We start from the raw sequence: 16,389 nt of genomic DNA on the forward strand, positions 1-16,389 counted from the left end.
TTTAATTTGTTGGGGAGAGATGTTGGAACAGCAAAATAGAACCGAGTTGCTCTGTGAATTTTGAAGTGAAGAGACTTTCTGTGGGTATCAGTGTCCAAGGAGTGAGTTCCATCAAGGAGGTTCCATCTTCAGACCAGGAAGACGTTACGGCCGGGTTTACCAGCTTCAATCCATGGGAATAGTAAAATCCTGAAGAATTTGCTTGAAAGGTTGGCAAGAGGTGAGAAGAAATTTCTTCACTCTCAGGGTGGTGAATCTTTGGAATTTTCACTGTGGAGTCAGTGCAGGAAGGCGGCACTGAGGTTGGGGGAGCAGATGTGAGGAGGGGTCGAATGACCTCTCCTGCTTCTGCTTCTTGTGTTTGTTACGGTTGATGGAGTATATGTTTGTGTTTGTCCAGTCTCATACCACTGGAGACTCAGCCTGTCTGAGGTTAGCGAAGGAGTGGTTAGATCACTGGGTTAGTTGCCCAGGGGCCCCGATTGACAGTCGAGGCTTGTGAATTCATGGCTTCAGGGTAACCGTTGAGTTAAGTAATCATGGAGATAAAAAAAACTAGTCGTAGTGATGGTAACTATAAATCTATCATAAAAACCCAAATGGCCTGTGAATCTCTTTCAGAGAAGGAAAAGTGGCTTATATGTGACACAGATGTGTACCTTTTGTTGACTCTTGACTCTGAAATGACTCAGTGACTCCCTCAGTTGTACCACGATAGCTGTTGAAGAAGAATTGGTCGCCACCACCTTCTCCAGGGTAGCTTAACGTCAGCAACAAGTACTGACCTTTCCACATCTGGAGCAACGACAGATGTAAATCTGGTTACTAACTTCTTTTGGAAGATGTGCCTATTCTTGGTGTGTTGGGAAGTCCCAATTCTTTGCAGCCACTGAAACACCGTGTGGTTCCTGTTGTAATGTGGGATACGTGGCCAACAACTTGAGCACAGCAAGCTCCCATGAACACCAAGATGATATTGGCTCGGAGCACTGGGGAGAACTCCCCTTCTCCTCCTCAAAGTGCTGCATCTACACCTGGAACCTCAGGGTTCCAGTTTGCAATCCTCATTGTGGTTGTGTCCTGTTGAAGAAAAGTGAATATATCATTCTATGCACTACTTGAGGTGTGAATTGATGGAATTTCCTTTGCATGTTAAAGGTGGAATTAGATTTGGAGTTGGTTTATTATTGTCACGTGTACTGAGATGCAGTGAAAAGCTTTTGTTTGCGTGCCATCCAGACAGATCATTCCATACATAAGCACGTCTAGGTCGTAAAAAAGGAAAACAATGCAGAATATAGTGTTCCAGTTACACAGAAAGTGCAAGGGCCACAACGAGGTAGATTGGGAGATCAAGAGTTCACCTTTTAGCATATAAGAGATCCATTCAAGATTCTGATAACTGTGGGACAGAAGCTGTCCTTGAACGTGTTCTCAAGCTTTTGTATCTTCTACCCATTGGGAGAAGAGAGAATGTCTGGGGTGGGAGGGGTCCTTGGTTATGTTGGCTGCTTTTCTGAGGCAGTGAGAAGTGTAGACAGAGTCCGTGGAGGGGAGGCTGGTTTACGTCATGGACTGAGCTGTGTCCACAACTCTCTGCAGTTTCTTGCGGTCCCGGGCAGAGCAGTTGCCGTACCAAGCTGTGATGCATCCGGATAAGATGTTTTCTGTGGTGCATCTTTGGAAATTGATGAGTGTCAGTGAGGACCTGCCGAATTTCCTTAGCCTTCTGAGAAAGTAGACACCTCGGTGCTTTATAAATGAACATTGCTATTTTTCAATACTACCGTTAAATGTTAGCACAAGAGCGATGTTGCAACCTTAGTTTTCATAAGTACAGGTTGAAATTCTCTGGTCCAACACTCTGCAGTGCGGCAGCTTCTGTGGTCCAATATGTTTTCAATCTGTAGTACAGATCTGTATGAATTAACTAATTCTAACTAGGTTGTAACTAAGATCTATACTAATCTGAAGCTAATTAACCTACCAGTTTTTGTTATCTCGACCAATAGCACTTCTGACTTACAGAAAATCCATGTAGCAGGCAACTCTGGAAACCCTGATGTGACCCGGGGAGTGTCTGCAGTTAGAAAGAACAGTTCTGCTCAGAGGAAAATGATCGGGGACAATTTCTGTGGTCTAGATTTTCTGTAGCACCCTTGGGACCTGACTGGTACCGGACTAGAGGATTCAACCTCTGAGAGGAGATGGTGAACCTCAATATCCATAGCTTCCATTTCCTTGTGCTGATCAAAGCCCCTTTTCAACCTCAAATTCTAAATTGCTCAGAGACACACAGAGTTATTCCAAGCGGTATTTAATAAAGCAATTTACTTGAGGAAGCAGGGGTAAAGAATTTTACATTGTGAGTTTTGAAGTGACTGTGTGAGGTCTCACTGTCACACTGTTTATCTCTGTCTCTTCCTACCTACACATGCTAACTAACAGAGATGTTTACTCAGCGCAACACGTGTTGTTTAATCTAGAAAAGTGCAGGACGATTCACTTCACTTTCCTAAGTGCGGCAAGGTCGGAAAATGATAGGAAGCAAAGGAATTGGACGGTAACATTTCTGTGCACAGTGGACACAGTGTGGAGCTGAGTCATGGAATGGATGTTAGATAAGATTTCTTTATTAGTCACATGTACATCGAAACACACAGTGAGATGCATCTTTTGTGTAGAGTGTTCTGGGAGCAGCCCGCAAGTGTCGCCACGCTTCCGGTGCCAACATAGCATGCCCACAACTTCCTAACCCGTACGTCTTTGGAATGTGGGAGGAAACCGGAGCACCCGGAGGAAACCCACGCAGACACGGGGAGAATGTACAAACTCCTTACAGACAGTGGCCGGAATTGAACCTGGGTCGCTGGCGCTACAGCGTATCTCCCTGGTATTGCACAGTTTGAAATTACAGTCGCACTCTCTGAGATCGTCCAAGGAAGACTTGCATTTCTGTAGCACCTTCCACATCCATTTTGGATGTATTTTTAAAACATTAGGGCAAGTATTTCACACAGAGGGTGGTGGGTATATGGAACGAGCTGCCAGAGGAAGTGGTAGAGGTGGGTACAATTACATTTAAAAGGCATTTAGACAGGTACACGGATAAAGGTTTAGAGGGATGTGGGACAAATACAGGCAAATGGGACTAGCTCAGGTAGGCATCTTGGTCGGTATGGACGGGTTGGGCCGAAGGGCCTGTTTCTGTGCTGTGTGACTCTATGACATAGTTGTAGCTGTAATGTAGGAAACTCAGAGCACACAGAAATGCAAAGTGGCAGCTGATCTGTTGTATTGACGTTGGTCAGTGGCTCCAGAACACCAGGGAGCTCCATGAGATCTTTGTTCTACTCGTCCGTGAGGCAGAACCACCTTCAGCTCAGCACTTGAGGCAGCCGCCCATGTCTGTGTGTTCAACGTTCTGGAGTGGGACTTGAACCCACAACTGACAGAGTGTCCCTCTGAGGTCACTCATGGATGGACAGTGCCATTTTCGCATTGACCTGCCAAATTTGGGAACTGGTTGGCCAGCTCAGTGAAGGAAGTACAGGCACAGAATGATAACTGAACTGTTGTCGTTTGAATTGGTGCTCAGATCTGCCCATTGTGACAAACGTTCACAGATGTACAGTGGGAAGCGTTCTGACTGGTTGTGTCACGGTCTGGTATGTGAACTCCAGTGCACAGGAATGCAAGAGGCTGCAGAGTGGTGGGAGTCAGCCAGTTCCATCCCGGGTACAGCTCTCCCCACCATCGAGGACATCTACGAGAGGTGATGTCTCAGGAAGGTGACATCCACCATCAGGGACCCCCACCATCTGGGCCGTGCCCTCTTCTCAATGCTGCCATCAGGCAGGAGGTACAGGAGCCTGAAGACCCCACACCTCAAGGTTCAACAACAGCTTCTTCCCCACTGCCGTCAGGTTCTTGAACCCACCTGAAAAACGCTAATTCTACTTGGAGCTATATTTTTATTCTCTCTCCTTCTGTCAATCTTGCTCTAGATTGAGAGAGAGAGAATAAAAATATAGCCCGAGGTAGATTTGTTACTGTTTATTTTGTCATTTTTTGCACATTTAAGTTACGTATAATTTATGTTAATTTAAGTTTATGTTAACTTATGTTTGTCCTCTTTCTGTAATGTACTGTGCTGCTGCTGCAAAAAGCTAGTTCTCATGGCATTCATTCCCTGGGCATTTATGCCCATGACAATAAACGTGAACTTGAACTTTTATTCATTTCTCAGATCTGGGTGTGGCTGGAAGGGTCAGTATTTACTTTGGAATGTCCTTTCGAACCGATTGGCTTGCTGGGCTATCTCAGAGTCAATCACGTTGATGGGTCACAGGTAGGCCAGATGGCATAAGGACAGTAGAAACAGGCAGGTTTTTACAGTTAGCCAGTCATTTTGTGATCATTATTGCAAACAACTTTTACAGCGATTCAGGATTATTAACTACCAGAGTGGGATTTGAACTCAAATCTCTGGGTCTCTGGGCAGGCATGTTAGTGTGGCAGTTAGCGTCATACTTTACAGCGCTAGTGACCCAGGTTCAATTCTGGCCGCTGTCTGTAAGGAGTTTGTACGTTCTCCCCGTGTCTGCGTGGGTTTCCTCCGGGTGCTCCGGTTTCCTCCCACATTCCAAAGACGTACGGGTTAGGAAGTTGTGGGCGTGCTATGTTGGCGCTGGAAGCGTGGCGACACTTGCGGGCTGCCCCCCAGAACACTCTACACAAAAGATGCATTTCACTGTGTGTTTTGATGTACATATGACTAATAAAGAGATCTTACATATCTTATTGTTAGCCCAGGCCTCTGGATTATAAATGCAGTAAATTAGCAACTGGACTATCAGCAGACCCCACCTGAGACGTGTGTAGCAAACACGAGAAATCTTCATGCTATTCTCATATCTGAATATTGTCTGCTTCACCAAGCGTCTGTGAGGTTTTATGCGTTGTTACAACTTGAAATATAAATAAATTAAAATCATTAAAAATGCAGATGCTGGAAATCTGAAATCAAAACAGAGAATGTTGAAAACACTCAGCACGTCAGGCAGCGTCTGTGGGGAGAGAAACAGGGTTTTGGCTCGATAACATTTCCTCAGGCTGAGGAGAAGGTGGAAACAAAGTGTGTTGTGAGTTGCAGGGAGGAGGGAGGCTGGAGAGAACAGGGAAGATCCGTGGTCGGCCGGAGACAGAGAGAACGACACGAGTTTTAAAATGAACAGCTCACCCACTCTCATCCAGCAACCCCATCTGGCATTCTGCCTCTTGATCCAAGCTCCACCCTATTGCAAACATTCTCTTTGTTATCTCAACCCGTCCTCCTTCTCAACAATGAACAAGCCTGCTTCTGAATATTCTTGGTCCTAAAGAAAGGTCTTCGACCTGAAACCTTCCCTCTGTTCCTCTCTCCACAAATGCGGCCTGACCTGCTGAGTTTCACCAGGGTTCTCTGTGTTTGTTAAAGAGACACTCCCATCTCCTGCAGCTCACAGTTGTGAACTAGGTTTTGGCTAATTATCCAGCTGACATCCTCCTATAATCTTATCTCCATGACAGATAGAGTAGATGCCTTTAGAGATTGCCTGTAGCACAAACCGCAGAACTGGGTAAACCGGAGTGATTTTACTTGTGCTGGCTTTGATGTTTTGAATTATATACACAAAACGCAGACAGCACACAGGTGGAGTGGGTAATAATGAACAGAAGGATTGTCTTCTTACAGTTCAGGGCTTTGACTGGTGTGCACCTGGGGTATTGGTTTATTATTGTCACTTGTACGAGGTACAGTGAACAACTTGCCTTGCATGCTGGTCGTACAGATCAATTCATTACACAGTGCAGTTACGTCGAGTTAGTACAGAGTGCATTGATGTAGTACAGGTAAAAACAATAACAGTACAGAGTAAAGTGTCACAGCTACAGAGAAAGTGCAGTGCAATAAGGTGCAAGGTCACAGCAAGGTAGATTGTGAGGTCAGAGTCCATCTCATCCTATAAGGGAACCATTCAGTAGTCTTATCACAGAGGTGGAGAAGCTGTCCTTAAGCCTGGTGGTACGTGCCCTCAGGCTTCCGTATCTCCTACCCAATGGAAGAGGAGAGAAGAAAGAATGACCCTGGTGGGTGGGGTCTTTGATAAAGTCCTGAGCATTAGTGTGATTATTGAGGAATCGTCGGTCTGCTCGACTGACCCAAACCCGAGGACTCACCCTCACCCTGACCGAGCAGCCTCAGTTGGCTCCTGTTGGTTCGGGTGACTGTTCAGACTGTCCTGTGACCTGTGAGCTGGACTTCTCCACGGTGTCCCAGCCCCTGTTACATAGCAACATGCACAAGGAGCAGGAGTAGGCCACTCGGCCCCTCGAACCTACCCCAGTGTTCAATAAAATCGTAGCTGATCTGTTTTTAACTCAGCCCCACATTCCTGTCCAATCTTGTTGCCCTTCACCCATCGCTTATCAAGAATGATCTACCTCTCCATTAAAAATATTCAGACACTCTGCTTCCACCGCCCTTTGAGGAAGAGAGTTCCAAGGACTCACGGTCCTCTGAGGGAGAGATCTTCAGCTTAAATTTTCTGTCTTAAATAGGCAACTGCTTATTTTTAAACAGTGATCCCTTGTTCTACATTCTCCCACATGAGGATACATCCACCCTGCTCAGTCCACTCTGGATTTTATATCAAGTTTCCTCTCACTTTTCTAACCTCTAGTAGATACGAGCAGAAGCATTCTTCAGTGGACACCTAGATACCAGGTATTAAAGTATGAGGAGCGTTTGATTGCTCTGGGCCTGTACTCACTGGAGTTTAGAAGGATGAGGGGGGATCTCATTGAAACCTGCCGAATATTGAAAGGCCAGGATAGAGCGGACGTGGAGAGGATGTTTCCAGCAGTGGGAGAGTCCAGGACCAGAGGGCACAGCCTCAGAATAGAAGGATGTCCCTTTAGAACAGAGATGAGGTGGAATTTCTTCAGCCAGAGGGTGGTGAATCTGTGGAATTCATTGCCACAGACGGCTGTGGAGGCCAAGTCATTGGGTGTATTTGGAGCAGAGGTTGATAGGTTCTAGTGAGGGCATCAAAGGTTTTGGGGAGAAGGCAGGAGAATGGGGTCGAGAGGGAAAAATAAATCAGCCATGATTGAATAGCGGAGCAGACTTGATGGGCCGAATGGTCCAATTCTGCTCCTACGTCTTATGGTCTTGTGGTATTAGTATCGAACCATCCACCTGCCTCTTGTCCTCCAACTGCCGCCCCCTCCCCCCCCGCCTCTAACTGGCTCGATGGCTCGATCTGCCCATCATCCTTCAGCCCAATGGCATGAACTCTGAATTCTCCAGCTTCAGGTAACCCACTCTCCCCTCTGTCCCTTTTCTCTCTCCTCCTGATCTCCCCAGTTCCTCCCACACCCTCCCCCCCACCCCCATCACCCTGTCTCTGTCCCGTCCCCCACCCACTCCATCCGCCCACCCCTCCCACTGGGTCCCCTCCCCCCCCACTGTTCCCATCTGCCCTCCCCACCTCCCCCATTTGGTTCCATGCCCAACCTTCCCCTCCTGTCAGATCCCACCATCTGCAGCCCTGTGTCACCCCCACCTCTCACCTCCCAGCCTCTGTCACTATCTCCACCCTCCCCTCCTCACCTGGATCCACCTATCACCTGCCAGCTCTTGCTCCACCCCCTCCCCTCCCCTCGCCTCTTTATACTGGGTCTGCTCTCTCCCCTCTACCTCGGGCCCCTGTCTCACCACCCCCCCCTTTATACCGGCCATCTCCCCTCTCCACTCTCAGTCCTGATGCAGGGTTTCGACCTGAAACATCGACAATTCCCTCCCTTCCCCCCTGCCTCCACAGATGCTGCTCAACCTGCTGAGTTCCTTCAGCAGATTGTTTGCTGCGTCAGATTCCACAAGTAGTCTCTGGTGTCTCAATAACTATTGAACTGCTTACAAATCATTCATTCAATCTGCTTCTAAATCCGCATTTCTCTCTGTCTGCACAAATTGGCAGCTGTGTTTGCCACAGGACAATGGTAACTACCTTGCAGAAATATTGACTGTGAAGTGCTGTGGGGTCCCCTGATGCAGTGAATGGAGAAGAGAATTGCAAGTCTTTTTTACGTCTCAATTATGGACTTAAAGTATAATTGATCTGTGACATGGATGTAAATGAGGAGAGTTAGGTTCTTGGTGAAGGGACGGGAGATAGGACAAGGTACATCAGGAAGTCTAAACAGAAAATACCTGAAGCACTCTGCAGGTCAGGCAGCATCTGTGGAGAGTGTACAGGTAAGTATGAGGCGATGCATTTTGGAAAGTCAAACCAGTGTAGGATTTATACTGTGAATGGTAGGGCACTAGGAAGTGTAATGGAACAGATGGACCTTGGAGTACAAGTGCCTAGTTCGTTGAGAGCAGCAGCACAGGTAGACAGGGTGGTGAAAAAGGTGTTTAGTATGCTGGCCTTCATCAGTCAAGGCACTGAGTATAAAAGTTGAGTCATTATGTTGCAGTTGTATAAGTCATTGGTGAGGCTGCACTTGGAGCACTGTGTACAGTTTTGGTCACCCTTTTGTAGGAAAGATGTGGTTAAACTGGAAAGAGTTCAGAAAGATTTATGACGATGTTGCCGGGACTCGAGGGCCTGAGTTATAGGGAGAGGTTGGCCAGGCTGGATCTTTATTCCCTGGAACGTAGAACGAGGGCCGACCTTATAGAAGTGTTTCAAATTATGAGAGGCATAGATAAGGTGGACGGTAACAGTCTTTTCCCCAGGGTAGGGGAGTCCAAAACTAGGGGGCACAGGTTTAGAGTGAGAGGGAAAAGATTTAAAAGGGACCTGAAGGGCAACTTCTTCACGCAGAGGGCGGTGAGTGTATGGAACGAGCTGCCAGAGGAAGTGGGTGAGGCAGGTACAACAGCATCATTTAAGAAGCACTTGGATGGGTACATGGAGGGGTGGGGCTTGGAGGGGTATGGGCCGAACGCAGGAAATTGGGACTAGCTGGGTGGGCACCGTGGTCGGCATGGACTGGTTGGGCCAAAGGGCCTGTATCCGTGCTGTACAGTTCAATGACTCTGAGAGAGAAACAGAGTTAATGTGTCACCTTGAAGACCTTTCATTAGAACTGACCGGTTGAGTGTTTCCAGCAATGTATATTTTCCTTTTAGATTTGAAGCATCTGCGATATTTTGCCTTTGGATATATTGAGCAATGGTTTAGTCAGGTAATCAAATATCCAGGCAGACTTCTTTTTTAAATTAAAGCTGGCATAGATTTGTTACAGGGAGGTGTTTTTGTGGTCAATCATATTCTTTGTTGGAAATGATCAAAGAAAGGAATCAGTAGCAATGCGGCGGATGCTGCTTACGTGGACTTTCAGAAGGTACTTGATAGGGGACACCTGGGGCTGAGTGGAGCCAGGGACAAGGTGGCTTAATCCAGGGGAAGATGGTACAAATCCATAGGCAAAGAGTTGAGGGAGGCCTGTTAGCCCAAGGTCAGGTGATCAGCTGGGATCACCACCTCCTCACACCATTTGGGTTTGGGATTTTGGATTCAAAGTTGGCATTAAGTTCTAACTTGAGGTGGGAATTGGGTGCCTGGTGTCGAACTCTTCGGCTCTGGCAGTGGGGCTGATGTGAAATGTCCCTGAACAGCTTGGTGTCCACTGCAGAATAATAAGCAAAGTCCGTACATTGAAACAGGAGCAGACCACACAGCAACTCGAGCCTGTTACACCATTTCAGGAGACCTATGACCATGTTCTTTGTTTCCTTTCGCAGCTGGGGTTAACAACAGTCTCTCAATCGTAGATTTAGAATTAATAATCAACTTGCATCTTGTAGAAGAGAGTTAGTTTCTCTCCCACCCTCTCTGTCAGAGTGCTTCTGAACTTCAGAAACTATGGCTCTGTTTGTTATGCCTTGCCCCCAGTTCCTCCCTGACTAGCTTCACATGAGATGAGAGATAAGATTTCTTTATTAGTCACATGTACATCGAAACACACAGTGAAATGCATTTTTTGCGTAGGATGATCTGAGGGCAGCCCGCAAGTGTCGCCACGCTTCTGGCGCCAACATAGCATGCCCACAACTTCCTAACCCGTACGTCTTTGGAATGTGGGAGGAAACCGGAGCACCCGGAGGAAACCCACGCAGACACGGGGAGGATGTACAAACTCCTTATAGACAGCGACGGGAATTGAACCCGGGTCACTGGCACTGTAAAGCATTACGTTAACCACTACACTACTGTGCCATCCCACTCTATATAGGGTGGATATGATAAATTGGGCAGTCCTTGCATGCCCTTACTATCATGTTGGTTGGTTGTGGTCTCTCTGTTCACACAGTGATGTGTACTCAGTGTGAGGCAGTCCTGTTGGAGTTCTTGGAACCCAATGCTTGTGAGGACAGTTTTTGTCTTGAATCGCGATTATTCTCTGCAGATGGTGTCTGACGATGATATATTGAAGCCAATTGAACTGGAGGTCCTTTTGCAGCTTCACAGTTTTGTTATTAATAGCGACAGTGCCCTGTGTTGATTTAATTCATTAAACCTTGTCTGAGTTATTTATCAGGATTATTCGCTGTGGTTTCTGTATCCTACCTTCTGGATTTCCACTCTGGAAATTCTAACCTGGTTTGTGGTCTAATATGCGATTACCCTGGTATCTGAGCAGCTGTAATTGGAGTGAAACTTCCATATTCGTTTTAATTCACCTTCACTAACAATGAGCATAAAATTAAAAGCAACATCAGAATGATGAAGAACTTGGTCTACAAGTGGAAACATTCAGACTTCATTAGTTTGGTTTTGACTCATTGTTTATGGGTACAACAACATTAATCCCTTTCTTGGCACAGAGGTGAGTTCTGAATACTTCTCTGTTTGAGAAGTCTTGCTGGGAGGCACTCCTCTGATGTCATATTCACCCTCTTTCTCAATTCTCCTTTAACAGTCGCCTATTACAGGACACATCAACTAATTGACTGAAAGCCACAAAATATAAGAACCATTCTCTGTATCATTCTCTGTGTCTGCACTTGTGCTTGCCTGTGTGTTTTTCCCAATAGTTATCGGAACGCACGTTACATTAAAGGCAAAACCAATGTGAACTTTCAACCAGCGTTCCTTTCCAAAGCACTTTCAACATGGCACAACTCTTCACGGGAGTATTACCAAACAAAAATTAACGCCAAGACATCAGGGTAGGTGGATGAAAGGTTCGGTGAGGGAGGTAGATATTACGGAGGGTTTTGAAGGAAGGAAGAGAGATGAGGAAGTTCAGGGAGGGAATTCCCGAGCCCCGGCAGCTGAAGGTGGAGGGACAGAACTCACAACGACAAGGGCAGCAGAGTTCTGCATGGTTTTGTGTTGACAGAGGGTAGACCAGGGGCACGTTAGAAGAGTCAGACTAGAGAGAACGAAGACGGGGGAGGGTTTCAGCAGCCTCTTGGCTGTGGCAGGGGGTGTGGTGTTAACAAGACGGAGATAGGCCCTCTCATTGTGGGCATGGATCTGTGGTTTGAACCACAGGTCAGGGGGAGATATGAGACAAGGTTGCAAACAGTCTGTGTTGACCTCAGAAAGCTGCCAGGAAGGGAGATGGGCTCTGGATCAAAGGATGGAGTTTGTAGAGGGACATTGACACTGGTGTTGGAATCCTCAATATATAATTTCAGAATTTCAAATAGAATCAACTCGAGCAGCCAGCACAGATTGAGATAAAAATCGATTGAGTAAGAAATAAAATCGTTGCATGTCACTACCACTGCAGTGGTACTAATCGATCATTTACGCACCATCACTGATACTTAGGTAGAGTCATAGAGTCACGCAGCACGGAAGCAGGCCCTTTGGCCCAACTGGTCCATGCCGACCCAAGTGCCCATCGGATCTAGTCCCACTTGCCAGCATTTGGCCCATAAACCCCTAAACCTTTCCTTTCCATGTACCTGTCCATTGTCTTGGTAATGTACTTGCCTCACCCACTTCCTCTGGCAGCTTGTTCCATACACCCACCACTCTCTGTGTAAAAAGTTGCCCCTCAAATTCCTTTTAAATCTCTCCCCTCTCATCTTAAACCTATGCCCTCTAGTTCTTCATTCCCAAACCCTGGGGAAAAAGGCTGAGTACATTCAGCTGATCTATGACCCTCGTGATTTTATACATCTCTGTAAGATCACCTTTCAGTCTCCTACTCTGCAAGGAATAAAGTCTTAGCCTGTCCAACGTCTCCCCATAACTCAGTCCCTCGAATCCTGGCAGCATCCTTGTAAATCTTTTGTGCACCTTTTCCATTTTAATAGCAACTTTCCTATAGCAGGGTGACCAAAACTGAACACACTACTCCAAGTGCGGCCTCACCAGTGTCCTGTACAACTGTACCATGGCTTCCCAACTTCGATACTCAGCGCCCTGACTGACGAAGGCCACCGTGACGAAAGCCTTCTTCATAGTCTGTAACCTGCTCTCAAACATCACTCCAACACCTAACCCTTGAACACTCTGCAGGACAGATGGACCCTAGTGACAGTTGTCGGTGGGCTGAAGGCCAGACAGTCAGCTATGGCTTCCTGTAGTTCGGGAGGAGGAAAGAGAGAGAGGGGAGTCTCCACTTTGGAACTGCCAACACCCATCTCTGAGAATACAATGAAACCATTTAAAAGACACCTGAACAGGTACATGGATAGGAAAGGTTTAGAGGGATATGGGCCAAATGCGGGCAGATGGGACTGGCTTAGATGGGCATTTTGGTTGGTATGGATGAGTTGGGCTGAAGGGCCTGTTTCTCTGCTGATCCTAATGAAGCTTCAGAACTGGTCAGAAGCGAAATGACTTGAGGTGTTGGAACTTGCTTTGAATTTTCCTGACATTATCCCTCGGACCATCAGGAAGCCCAACCTTGTTCTAATCACCCTCAAACTGAGTCCTTGCTGCAGCACTTCAGAGTCACCCACCGTGGTGTGGGACTTGAGTCACATGTAGACCACACTGGGTGAGGACAGCAGATCTTCTTCCTGGTGGAAGAACACAGAACCAGAGGGATTCTTGTGACAACCTGGTAGTTTCCAGATCACCATTACTAATGAGAGACTTTTCGTTCCAAGTTTATTTAACTAATGGATAGGAGAGGTTTAGAGGGCTGCAGGTCAAACACGGGCAGATGGGACCAGCTCGCTGGGCAACACAGTCGGCATGGATGAGTTGGGCCAAAGGGCTGTTTCCGTGCTGTGTGACTCTTGTGACTCTAAACCCCACAACTACACGAACCAATATTTCCAAATCATGGACCCAGCAGCAAAATACAGCACACTCTGCAAATCTGAAATAAAGACAGCGAATGTAGAGGAAACTCGGCAGGTCAGACAGCGTCTGTGGAGAGAGGAACAGAGTTGGTGAGAGGTCGTCAGCCTGAAACGTTGGCTCTCCACGGATGCTGCCTGACCTGCTGAGTACTCTCGTATAATCTGCTTTGCCTTTGATTAATAGCCAAATCCTGGGATTGTTCTAGTTGTTGGCTGTAATCATAATTGTAATTGGTTCATTATTGTCACGTGTACCGAGATACGGTGCAAAGCTTGTGTCTGCGTGCCATGCAGACAGATCATTCCACACACGTACATCAAGGTAGTACAAAAGGGAAAAAACAGAATGCAGGATATAGTGTTACAGTTACAGAGAAAGTGCAGTGCAGGCAGACAGTAAAATGCAAGGGCCACAACGAGCTAGATTAGGAGATCAAGAGTCATGGAGTCATAGAGCAATACAGCACGGATACAGGCCCTTCGGCCCAACCAGCCCATGCCGACCACGGTGCCCACCCAGCTAGTCCCAATTCCCTGTGTTCGGCCCATATCCTTCCAAGTCCCGCCCCTCCACGTACCCATCCAAGTGCTTCTTAAATGATACTGTTGTACCTGCCTCACCCACTTCCTCTGGCAGCTCGTTCCATACACTCACCACCCTCTGTGTGAAAAAGTTGCCCCTCAGGTCCCTTTTAAATCTTTCCCCTCTCACCCTAAATCCTTGCCCCCTAGTTTTGGACTCCCCTACCCTGGGGAAAAGACTCTTACCGTCCACCTTATCTATGCCTCTCATAATTTTAAACACCTCTATACAAGGTCGTCCCTCATTCTCCTTCATTTCAAGGAATAAAGACCTAGCCTGGCCAACCTCTCCCTATAACTCAGGCTGTCTTGTCCTGGCAACATCCTCGTAAATCTTCTCTGCACTCTTTCCAGTTTAACCACGTCTTTCCTATAACAGAGTGACCAAAACTGTACACAGTGCTCCAAGTGTAGCCTCACTAATGACTTTATCTTTATTGTATAAGAAGTCCTTTCAAGAGTCTTGATAATTGGTTTTAACACCGCTGTCCTTGGTTTTGAGTGCATTGGAGAAGGCACCACGATGTTACGGCAGCACCCTGAAAACATCTCTCCCCAAAACAGCTCCAAAAATCCTGCCAATCCGTTACGTTCTGTGCTTCTTGTCACAATTCACATTGAACAAGGAGCTAAGCCAGCTCATCGGAGCCATTCATTTTAATTATCCCGAGATGTATTGGGAGCTGTTTGCTTTGTTGACTATTGACAGGTATCTGGGATTCATGGTGCTCGGAGATTCAATACAAACTGTACTAATGGGCAGTAATAAACCGTGGTGAAGCGGTGAATATTTACAAGTTCTGATAAGGCAATCAGATTTTGTTAAGAGCTGCAAAGAAGAAGAATTAAGATTATTGATCTCAGGTATCGCAATGATAAAGCACCATGATTGAGATTATTGTCGGAGTTTAATTTGTGCTGGGGTTGGAAACTGTAAATTGGAGAGGTGTTTCACAACCGCAGTCTTTCACGAGCAGGCCATTGGCACAGACGTTGCATTGTAATGACGGTGGAAGTATCAGCAGGAATGTCTCTTCCCCAGCTGACGCAATGGCAGTGCTGGTGGTTTGACTCCATCACAGCTCCAGTGATCCTGGTTCGATCCTGACCTCCGGCACTGTCTGTGTGGAGTTTGCACATTTGTCCTCTGACCGTGTGCTTTCTTCCGGGTGCTCCTGTTTCCTCCTAGTGACGTGCAGCTTGGTAGGTTAATTGGCCGCTACAACTTGCCTCTGTTGTGCAGGTGAGTGGTGAGGGAATCAGGGGATCAAGAATAAGTGTGTGATGATAAATTGTAGGGAAGTAAAGGCCAGGTTTTTTACGCCAAGTGGTGGGTGCCTGGAATGCGCTGCCTGGGGTGGTGGTGGAGGCAGATACAATAGAGACATATAAGAGGTTCTTAGATAGACACGTGAATGTGCAGGGCAGGCACGGTAGTGCAGCGGTTAGCATAACGCTTTACAGCGCCAGCGACCCGGGTTCAATTCCGGCCGCTGTCTGTAAGGAGTTTGTATGTTCTCCACGTGTCTGCGTGGGGTTCCTTCAGGGTGCTCCGGTTTCCTCCCAAATTCCAAAGACGTATGGGTTAGGAAGTTGTGGACATGCTATGTTGGGGCCGGAAGTGTGGCGACACTTGTGGGCTGCCCCCAGAATACTCTACGCAAAAGATGTATTTCACTGTGTGTTTCGATGTACATGTGACTAATAAAGAAATCTTATAAATGCGTGTCCTCTAGTATTTGACATTTCTACCCTGGGGAAAAGACTCCACCTGTTACCCTATCTACGCCCCTCAAAATCTGATAAACTCCCATCTTGTAACTATGTCCCCTTGTTCATGACCCTCCCACATTGGAAACATCTCAACATCTACACTGTCAAGCCCACAGGATTGTCTATGCTTCAATAAAATCACTCCTCACTCTTCCAAACCTTGAAGGAATAGAGACCCGCCCTGTCCAGCCTTGATATGACAACCCTCTCGTCCCTGGGATTACCCTGTGAATCTTCGTTAGACTGCCTCCAATGCTACTATATCCTTCTTTAGTTAAGGGGACCAGAACGGTGCGCAGTACTCCAGGTGTGGCCTCACCAACACCCTGTACAACTGGTACACAACCTCCCTGTTCTTAAACTTCAACAAAGGCCAGCAAGCTTATCTACTTGCTGCATTTGTCCGCTAACTCTTTGTGATTCATGCACAAGGACATTTAGATCCCACTGAACTTCACTCCAGGGTTTCAACAGGGGATTGGATAAACATTGGAGAGGGAGGAGAATTTGCAGGCTGTGGCAAAAGCAAGGGGTAATGGAACTAGAGGAAGCTGGCATGGACTCGTTGGGCCGAATGGCCTTTGATGCCATAACAGTTCTACAGCTCCATAACAGATCAGGATCGTACTGGGGGACAGAGCTGTTCATGCAGGAAGAACGGGAGCCGTCAAGCTGGCATTGGGTGAACATTTGGAGGATTTGCAGGG

General features: G+C 47.0%; 1 protein-coding gene across 10 annotated transcripts in view; it reads left to right on the plus strand.

Annotated features, from left to right (window-relative positions):
* The window catches only part of frmd4a (FERM domain containing 4A), a 562,285-nt gene that overhangs the window by 187,494 nt on the left and 358,402 nt on the right, over positions 1–16,389 (plus strand). Inside the window, exon 1 of one of the 10 annotated variants that reach the window (XM_052034018.1) lies at positions 146–220. The exons of the other annotated variants lie outside the window; for them this stretch is intronic. The gene's annotated coding sequence lies outside the window, so the exon portion shown is untranslated. Of the gene's footprint in view, positions 1–145; positions 221–16,389 lie in introns of those variants that run through there. 10 annotated transcript variants of the gene reach the window in all.

The sequence above is a fragment of the Pristis pectinata genome, chromosome 19, assembly GCF_009764475.1.
Source record: "Pristis pectinata isolate sPriPec2 chromosome 19, sPriPec2.1.pri, whole genome shotgun sequence".
Taxonomy (NCBI): Eukaryota; Metazoa; Chordata; class Chondrichthyes; order Rhinopristiformes; family Pristidae; genus Pristis; species Pristis pectinata.